The following is a 9,354-nucleotide window of genomic DNA, read 5'->3' on the forward strand; positions in this document are numbered from 1 at the left end:
TGGCAAACTTTATGTCTTCAAATACTGCCTCAAAAGAAATATTGAATAAATAAAAAAGAATGCAAATATTATATTCATGTAACTCTTCTGTGATACGGGCAAACAAAGACTGGGAAAAAGCACATGTGCAGCCCAACATTTGATAGACCTCATCTTTATCAGCCCTGAATTATGAATACACTGTTTAATGCACTGTTTAAGTCTAGAGAATGGTTAAGAATAGGTCTTCATTTCCACCCTTGGGTAGACTTTCAGTTCATCACACAAATACTTGAAAATTCCCTGTCCTTAGTTTTCTGCAGTGGACCAAAGCTGGGAAAGAGGAAAGTCCTTCAATGTTAATCTGTTCTTATGACTTGTGGTTTAAAAAGCACCCCTGCTCTGCTCTAATTTCTCTCCCTCTCATTCTCCAAGGTGGAATATCTCTACATCCGTTTCTATCTCTGTCTCTGTCTTTCTCCCACATCCCCTTACGAGCGTCTCATTGCTGTGAGCTATTACACTCTCAAAGTTAAAGAGAATAGACAGGAACCCCCAACCTGCCTCATTTAACTTTTTAAAAAAATTTTTATTTTATTGTAAAGATGCTGAACAGAGGGGTTACAGTTACATGAGTAAGGCAATGACTACATTTCTTGTCAAGCATTATTACCCCTACCCTTGTTGTTGTCCCACTATCCCTTCCCTCCCCCACCTCTCTCACTCCTCCCCACCCCTGCCCTAAGTTGTAAAATTCACTTCCAATATACTGTCCTGTGGATATCTTTGTTGCAATAGGTCATCCTGTGTCCTTTCAGCATTTTGTTATTCCCCTTCCCTCCACAAATTAGACAAAACAAATGTGCTCAGAGGAGAACAGTGGAGATGAATTTCTTACCAAAGTGAATTTGAGTTTCAGACAACTATTACCCCCACCCAGGACTGTATTTTAAAAATAACTAGAATTATACAGTAAAGGAAAGGTACTCCTCATACTGAATATATGCAAAGATGAAAGAACATTATCTGTGAAATTACTGCTTTTGCAATAATTTCATTTTAAAAGATGAGATTTAGGAAGACAGCTGAGATCTTTTTTTCCTCCCACTTTATCCACATATAGAAGATCGAGTGTTCCTAGATTCAAGTGCAAAAGAGGACAATTTCTTTTCAGTTATTCATAAAGCAAAAATCCTAAGCTTCAATAGAGGCGGTGCCCTTGCTGTTATTGTTTTACTTCCTTTGGAATCTTCAAGTTGATGAAATGACTGTTTTATTTATTTTATTTTTTAGCATGGACCTATATAGGTAATGAGACTTCACCTAGAACAATTTGAACTTATCTCTGAAGCAACAAATCTTTACCTTATTTAAAACTAAAATGCTCTTTATCTATTTAAAATCCTCCAATATATGTAATGATTTTTGAACTATGAAGAGAGAGCAAGAGAGAGGAGACAAATAGATGAGGAGAGAGGAGGCGGGAAGGGAAGGAAAGTGTAGGGGAGGGGAAGGGCGCGGAGGGGAAAAGAGGGAAGGAGATTGACCCAGGAACTGAACCTAGGAGATTTTTTGTGGAAATTTCTGGAGACTTTTGGCATTAGTTGAGAATACAATTCATAATTTTTGGTGCCATATGGAGGATAAGCCTGGTTCTAGAACAACATGAAAGAAAATCTAGACATGGATTCATATCACCTATTTGTTTCTTTCGCCTATACAAAATCCCCTAGCAGCTATATGGGTTGGTGACACATTCCCTTAATTCTCCAAATTTGTATTAGTTTGGATTATGAATGCCTCCTAAGGCCCATGTATTGAAGGTACGGTGCCCAGCAGGTGACACTATTGGGAGGTGGTAAAAACCTTCAGTAGGTGAGCCCTAGTACAGGAAGTTAGGTCATTGGAGATGGGCTCTGAAGGAGATATTCAGGCCAGATCTCATCCCTTCTTCTAATAATGTTTGTTGTGCAACCACGATGAGCTGAGCAGCCTCCTTCACCAGGTACCCCTGACATGATGTACTGTATTACCACAACTTAACAGTGACCCGGAATGAAACTCTGAGACCATGATTTGAAGAATATCTTCCTCCTGAAAAGTGGATTATTTCAGATACTTTTTCATAATACCAAGAAGCTGTCTATAACAAAACTCGTTTCCTCAACTGTGAATTATATGCTACATAGATTAAATAAAATGATTCATATTGTAAGCTTCATAGTGCTGATTAGATGTAAAAGTGATAGATGAGTTAATAGATCTTATAAATGTTGGTTTGCACATGTTAAATAACAGCTGAAGCTTTTGTGTTAGATATAGGTCTCCTCAAAAGAAAAGAGCTGAGGCTTGTCTTCATTAGTTCTGTCTGCTGGCCTGGATATATACCTGCTGGTAAACCCCAGTCAGATCATCTGTGTTATTAATATACTGAGGTGCACAATATCATTGTTTTGCTCATTGATTGCCTTGTTTTACACTGCATAGTAAATGACAATGAGAACAAGCTGTCAGATAATACTCTTCTGTTCTACAATTGAAGCAGCCAAATTTATTGGGCCTTTCCAGTAGTACCTCAGAGCTTCGACAAGCGTACCATTTTAGTATAAAATAGTAGGGCACAATGTCGCTTTTGTGGTGAATTCAAGGCTGCTCTTGATTCTAAGCCTTTGGGAATGTTCATAGTATTCTCGAGGCTGTTGAAAAGCTAGCACAAAGAGGTGGATCTTTCATACCCTCATGAATTGGTTGGTGGTGTATGCACTTATACTGAAAAGCCAAGGTAATTTTCAGCTCCAGATCCTGGCTGAGAAAATTCTCCGTTCAATCTGAGATTATGTTGGTTAAATGTGAATAGTATACAGATTGTGAATTACTAGAAGGATTTAGGAATCATGGATATAAGAACCTGATCAAATATTTAAGCAACCACAATACATTGTGTGAGGAGTGTACACATATGTTAATTCATGACCTGGGGAATTCATTTCATATAGTTGGAAAAAAATATGTTCTTCTTTTATATATTTGTAGAGTAGGAGTCTTAACCAAGAATTTAATTCTATTAGAATAGAAATTAGAATGTTAATGTTTATGTCTGTTCCTTGTGCTGAGGAATACTAAATATGATCACTTTTGTTCCCTGAAAGATTTTAGAGATTAAAAATCAAACACTAAAACCACATTGAAATTGTACAGGTTAAGGAAGATGGGTAAAAAAAGGAAGGTGAAATGTTTCTGTACAAAATATAAACCTATTGGAAAACTAAGCTGGAAGCTAGTAAAGGAAACTGGAGCATTTCAAACCACGAAAGAACATGGGACACTCTGACCTAAGGAATTCTGGCCACAAAGGTATTCCCTTGGCAGGAAAATGACACTGGCCATTTTACAACAGTCATGTCTAATACTAGCTTTGAAGTTATTTCCTGGAATATTCTACCATACTTCCCTCAGACCTCAGTAAGACCTGTGTTTCACACACAAGTATATGCTGGTGAGTCACTAGGGAATGAACAGACTCCATGTCTTCCCAGTAAGAGCATTTTATGAGCATGGAAGATGGAGGACAAAGAGTCCAGAAGAAAGTGTTCTGTTTTTCTAGAAGTTTGAGTTACATCATAAGGCTGTGTTTTTAAGTGCTTTATGGTTTTTGTTTTGTTTTGTTTTTAATGTAGACATGCTTGACTATAAATTTTCCTCTCAACACTGCCTTTGCCATATCCCAGAGATTCTGGTAGGATATGTTTTTTATTTTCATTAGAGTCTATGAATGTTTTGATTTCTCTATTTCTTCACTCCCACACACTTATTACTCAACAATGTGTTGTTTGGGCTGTGTGTGTTTGAAATATTTTCTGTAGTATCTTTTACATAGAATGCTAGTTGAATTCTACTATGGCTTGATAGAATTCAAGGAGTTATTTCAATTTTTTTGTATTTTCCCAGACTTGCTGCGTGTCCTAGCATATGATTTATTTTGGAGATATTTTCCTGGGCTGCTAAGAAGAATGGGTATTGTGCACCTACTGGAAAAAATACTCTGTGCATGGTTAATCCATTTGGCCTATGGTATTATTTAATCCTCAGGTTTTTTTATTGGTGAGTGTGGAAGTCTGTCATTATAATTGTTCTAGGAGTCTAACCGTATATTTATAAGTCCCCAGGAAAGTTTGTTAAATGAACTTGGGTACACTTCTCTGGTTTATATACCTTAACAACTATAATTTCCTTGATTCATTGATCATTCCCTTTTATTAATATGATGTGACCTTCTTTGTCTCTTCTGACTGAGTTTAGTTTGACATCTATTTTATCAGATAAGATGGTGGCTACTTGTTCCTACTTTCAGGGCCCATTTGTTTGGCTTTTTTTTCTCCATCTAATACCCTAAAACTGTGTTTGGCTATTTTCAGGGCCCATTTGGTTGGCATGTTTTTTTTCCCATCTAACACTACTCTAAATCTGTGTTTGGTTTTGTTAGTGAGAGCTGCAAAAAGAGAGGAGAGAAGTAACTTACAATGATAAGTCCATTAAAATAATAGCAGATTCCTCAACATAGACTAAATACAACTAAATACAACAAAGGCATGCAAAGACATAATTCAAATGCAACAAAACCCCACTTAGCCTTCTGTACTTGGTGAAGCTATCCTTAATAATTGATGGAGGAATAAAAAACATCCCACCATAAACAAAACTAAAGGAATTCATGCCTATTAAATCAGTATTGCAAAATGATACTTAAGGACATACTGCCCTCAGAAGAAGATAATTAAAACCATAAGAATATAGGAAATAATACTATAGAATAGAATAGCAAAGAAGAAAGAGGAAAGAAGTAAGAATCATAAAAACACCAAAAAGATAGGCAAAATGATGGCTGGGTGGTAGTGTACATATTGGAAGAGTAAGTCTTGTTTGACAAATAATTAGTTTCAATGTTGTAAACACCATGTATGGAAGACTTCTTGACTCAGAAGATGGTAAACCACAACCCTTTCTGTGGCAATCTCTAGTGAGGACCATTACCTATACTGTTTTTTTTTTTTTTAAGATGAATAGGAGATCCAAGTAGAGTCTGTGGACTCTAGGAAGTCCATCCTAAACAAGTACTGTAGTAGGAAGGAAATAGAATATAGTCTTGTTGGAATTATAGTATTTGTGGGAGCTAAGCTTTATAAGAGAGGTTAGTGGGAAGGTAGAATGATGTAAGTATAAAAAAATTAGTCAGATACACCAGACTCTCCACAAACCTCTTATTAAGGATTTAAACATAACTTCTATGGCAGAGTCTTGTTGGGTAATCCATGATTGTTACTTGTCTCTGGTCTTCCAAAGAAACTTCCTGAAGACAGTGACTCTGTCACTCCCTGAGATGTGGGGGTAAGGGAAAGAATTTCTTAGCTCCACAGTCTAATCTCTCCTAGTGGCTTAATCACTGTTTAACTGGTTCCTTTGCTGAGGTTCCTAGGTTTGCGGATTGTGTGTGCTTTCTTCAGGCCAATGTTGGCAATCCTTTGGCAGGCCTATTTCATTTTACCTGGTATTGCTCTTTTTGTTTCTCCCACCCTCAGCCGGGAGATCCTGGGCATTGGCTCCAAACTCCTTGCTATTTTCCTTCTGATGCAGTGGTTTTACTGTAATTTTTCTGGATCCCTGAAATCTCCTTTGCTTTCTGCTTTCTTTTAATCTTTCCATCCTCAAAATCTGGTTATTTTGTGTCAGAATTTTTTTCAGTCATAGAGTACTCTAAAATATTAGAAACTAGTATTTTAGATACCCTAAAATATTAGAAACAAAATGACCACTGAAATGGAAGGAATTTTGAGATGCTCAGGGGAATTAACACTTGGGAGATGATGGAAATGTATAAATATGCACACATACTTGCGATCCTCAATATAAAGCAAAGTAAGAGGTAAAAACTTGTATATATCCAAACTTAGAGACCCCTGGCTAGAGCTGTTTTATTCTAAAAAGAGTCAACATATGTCTGAAAGACATTTTAGGTCCTCTGGCATATTCTAATACATTTTCCCCTGGAATTGATTATTTAAGGAATGTGATATTCAATGTCACGTTTCTGTCAGTGGCTCCTGGCTCATGTTCCATGACAATGGGGATCACAGTGATAATCCCAGGAAAACTTGTGGACATTGGAAAGAGAATGTTCAGATTCCATGGAAACCACAGTGTAGTTGGGGGAAAAAAAGGTAAACCACATATCATAAGATCATGTAAGAAGTATGTTAATATAGATACAGACCAGGTACTATGGGTACTCAGCCTGGGAGGATATAAGTGGAAAAATTGAAAGAAGTACTTGTTTCAACTTGATCTTTGAGCTGTGTCTTGAGGATGTCTAACTAGAGACAAGGGGGATGTAGGTCATTCCAGGTTGAAGGAATAATACACACAAAAAAGTGTCAATCAGCTTTCTTTTTTCTTTTTAATTGTGAAGATACCATACAAAGGGGTTGCAATTACACGGGCATGGTAATGAGTACATTTCTTATCAAGCATTGTTGCCTCCTCCTTTGTTTTCCCCCTTCCCATCCCTTTCCATCTCCCCCTCCCATGCCTCAAGCCACCCTCCCCCAGCCAAAGTTGTAGAGTTCATTTTTCGACATAACGTCTTGTACATCTCATTGTTGCAATGGGTCCACCTATATTCCTATTTAAATGATTTGTTTTTGCCTTTCCCCTCCACAAATTATACCAACATCAAATACAGTGAAAGCAGGGGTTATACCGTGGGGGAGGGACATAAAAAGCAACAAAGAAATCATCTTATAAATATGTTAGAAACAATCGCAAGAAAGAAAAAAACCTTTGTCCTTATCTTGGGGTTCATTTCACCAACATCAACTTACTGATCTTTTCTGCTTGTCTCAGACAAGCAGAGAAACCATGGGACCTATTTTCCTTTGGGCCTGGCTTATTTCACTTACTATAATTTTTTCCAAGTCTTTCCATTTCCTAACAAATGGGGCAATGTCATTCTTTCTGATGGAGGCATAGAATTCCATTGTGCATATATCTCACATTTTCTTGATCCATTCATTTACTGAGGACATCTGGGTTGGTTTCATATCTTAGCTATGGTAAATAATGCTGCAGTAAACATAGTTGGGCTGGTAGCTTTAGTATGGTCTTGTTTGTGATCATTTGGGTAAATGCCCCAAAGTGGGATTTCTGGGTCATAGGTGGGCTCTATGTGGAGTCCTTTGAGGAACCTCCATACTACTTTCCAAAGTGGTTGAACAAGTTTACACTCCCACCAACAATGCAGTAAGTTCCCTTCTGTCCACATCCTCTCCAGCATCTGTTGTTATTAGAGTTCTTGATTATAATCATTCTAATTGGGGTAAGGTGGTATCTCAATGTTGTTTTGATTTGCATTTCTTTTATGACTAGGGAGGTTGAGTATTTCTTCATGTGTCTATTGGCCATCCTTCCTTCCTCTTCAGAGAAGTTTCTCTTTATGTCTTTAGCCCAGTTAGTATTTGGCAGAGAGAGAGAAACACACAGAGAAACATACAGAGAAATGGAGAGAGACAGAGAGATGAGACAGAGACAGAGAGACAGAGAGATAGAGACAGAGGGGCAAATAAAGAAAGAGAAAGAGAAAAGGTAAGAGAAAGAGAGGAGAGGGGAAAGAAAGGCCTTTCTAGGGCATGGTTTCTTCAAGAGCCCTCATCTTCTAGTTTCTACTACTGCATAATAAAATTCTGAATAAAATTATGAGCCCATCAGTGGTTTAGTCACTGATAAGGTACTATAGTGTCTGCATGATGTAATCACCTTTCTAAAAGCCCATCACAGGGCAACCAAGCCCTTAAACACATGGTGTGTGGGAGGGATATCTTAGACTTAAACCATAACAGAGAATAAATCCCAAGAACACTTGGTTCAGTTCAGTCTGGTTTTGAATAATGGGAATATTCCCCCAAACAGAAAATGAAACCAAATACAGGAAGAATCCACTGGGAAATAGGTACAATTCCCAAAGTTCTATCTTGGCTGCATGAGCTCCAGTCATCACATTGGTTTCCAGGACAAAAGTCAGGAAGAGATAAAGAAAAAGGAAAAAGTAGCTGGGAGCTGGTGGTTCAAGTCTGTAATCCTAGTTACTTAGAAGGCTGAGATCTGAGGATTGTAGTTCAAAGCCAACCTGGGCAGAAACATCCATGATGTTTCTCTAATTAATGTTATCTTTAATCAATCACACAAAAAAATCTGGAAGTAGAGCGGTGGCTCAAGTGGTAGAGTACTAGCAAAAGAAACTCAGGGAATCCTTCCCCTCCCCCCCACACACAAAGGAAAAAGTACATACTAGCTGCTTTTAAGGAAGAACCCAAATGCTTCTACATTTGTATGCAAATGGGGCTAAGAAAAGTCATCTTGGTTCTGAGTAGCCCTGTTCCCAGATTTTAAAAAATCAGGAAATCTATTACTATGGGAAAAGAGAATGAGCCAGGCATGGTGGTACATACCTCTAATTGCAGCACTCTAAAGGCTGAACACAGCCTGGGCTATGTAACAAGACTGCAGCTCAGTGATAGAGCAATATCAGTATGGCTAATACCAGTATGACTCTGTACTAACAAGAAAACACACACACACACACACACACACACACACACACACACACACACACACACACACACACAAAAGAAAAAGAGGAGAAAATACATATTTGTGGATAGCAAAATCTTTGTTACACACATCTGTGGATGAAAACATTAATTTTCTTCAGAAGCATCTAACTTTTTGAGGTATGTGCTTTCTATTACTGGAAAAAAGGTGACAGCAATGCAAAGAATGAAGTCTCCAAAGAAAGGTAAAAAATAAAAACAGTTTAATAAATAGATTCCCAACTTGGCAATCTATCCTTGTTCTGTTTTTTTAAAAAGTATAACCAAAGGATACTATATTATTAGATTTTGTGAAAAGTGAGACGAGACAGCTCTGGATTTGAGATAGATGGACACAATAAAATGCGTCAATTTATGAATACTCATGCTGGGATGTAACCCACTCCTAAAGAAAAGACAATACACTGAAGAAATAGGATGGGTGTGTGCTCTTGCTAGGTTCCTGGTCTGTGAAGACACCAAACAAAAAGTGGCCAAGTTGTTGGTATTGTAGTGTCCGTGGAAAGAAATTCCTCTGGCTGCCTTAAGAGTATAAGACTATGGTAAACATAGACCAACTGGGTCTTTCTCAAGCCTTGAGTTCAAAGGCAGTAAAATATGGTTTGGAGGTTCACTCTGAGAGTCTTTCCACATCCAATTCAAACTCACTAAAACTAGATGTGGAGGTTAAAATAAGTCCTATTTTCCAACTTGATAGGATGCAAGAAAATATCAT

Source organism: Dipodomys merriami, unplaced genomic scaffold, assembly GCF_024711535.1.
Source record: "Dipodomys merriami isolate MVZ:Mamm:240054 unplaced genomic scaffold, mDipMer1.0.p SCAF_1, whole genome shotgun sequence".
Classification (NCBI taxonomy): Eukaryota; Metazoa; Chordata; class Mammalia; order Rodentia; family Heteromyidae; genus Dipodomys; species Dipodomys merriami.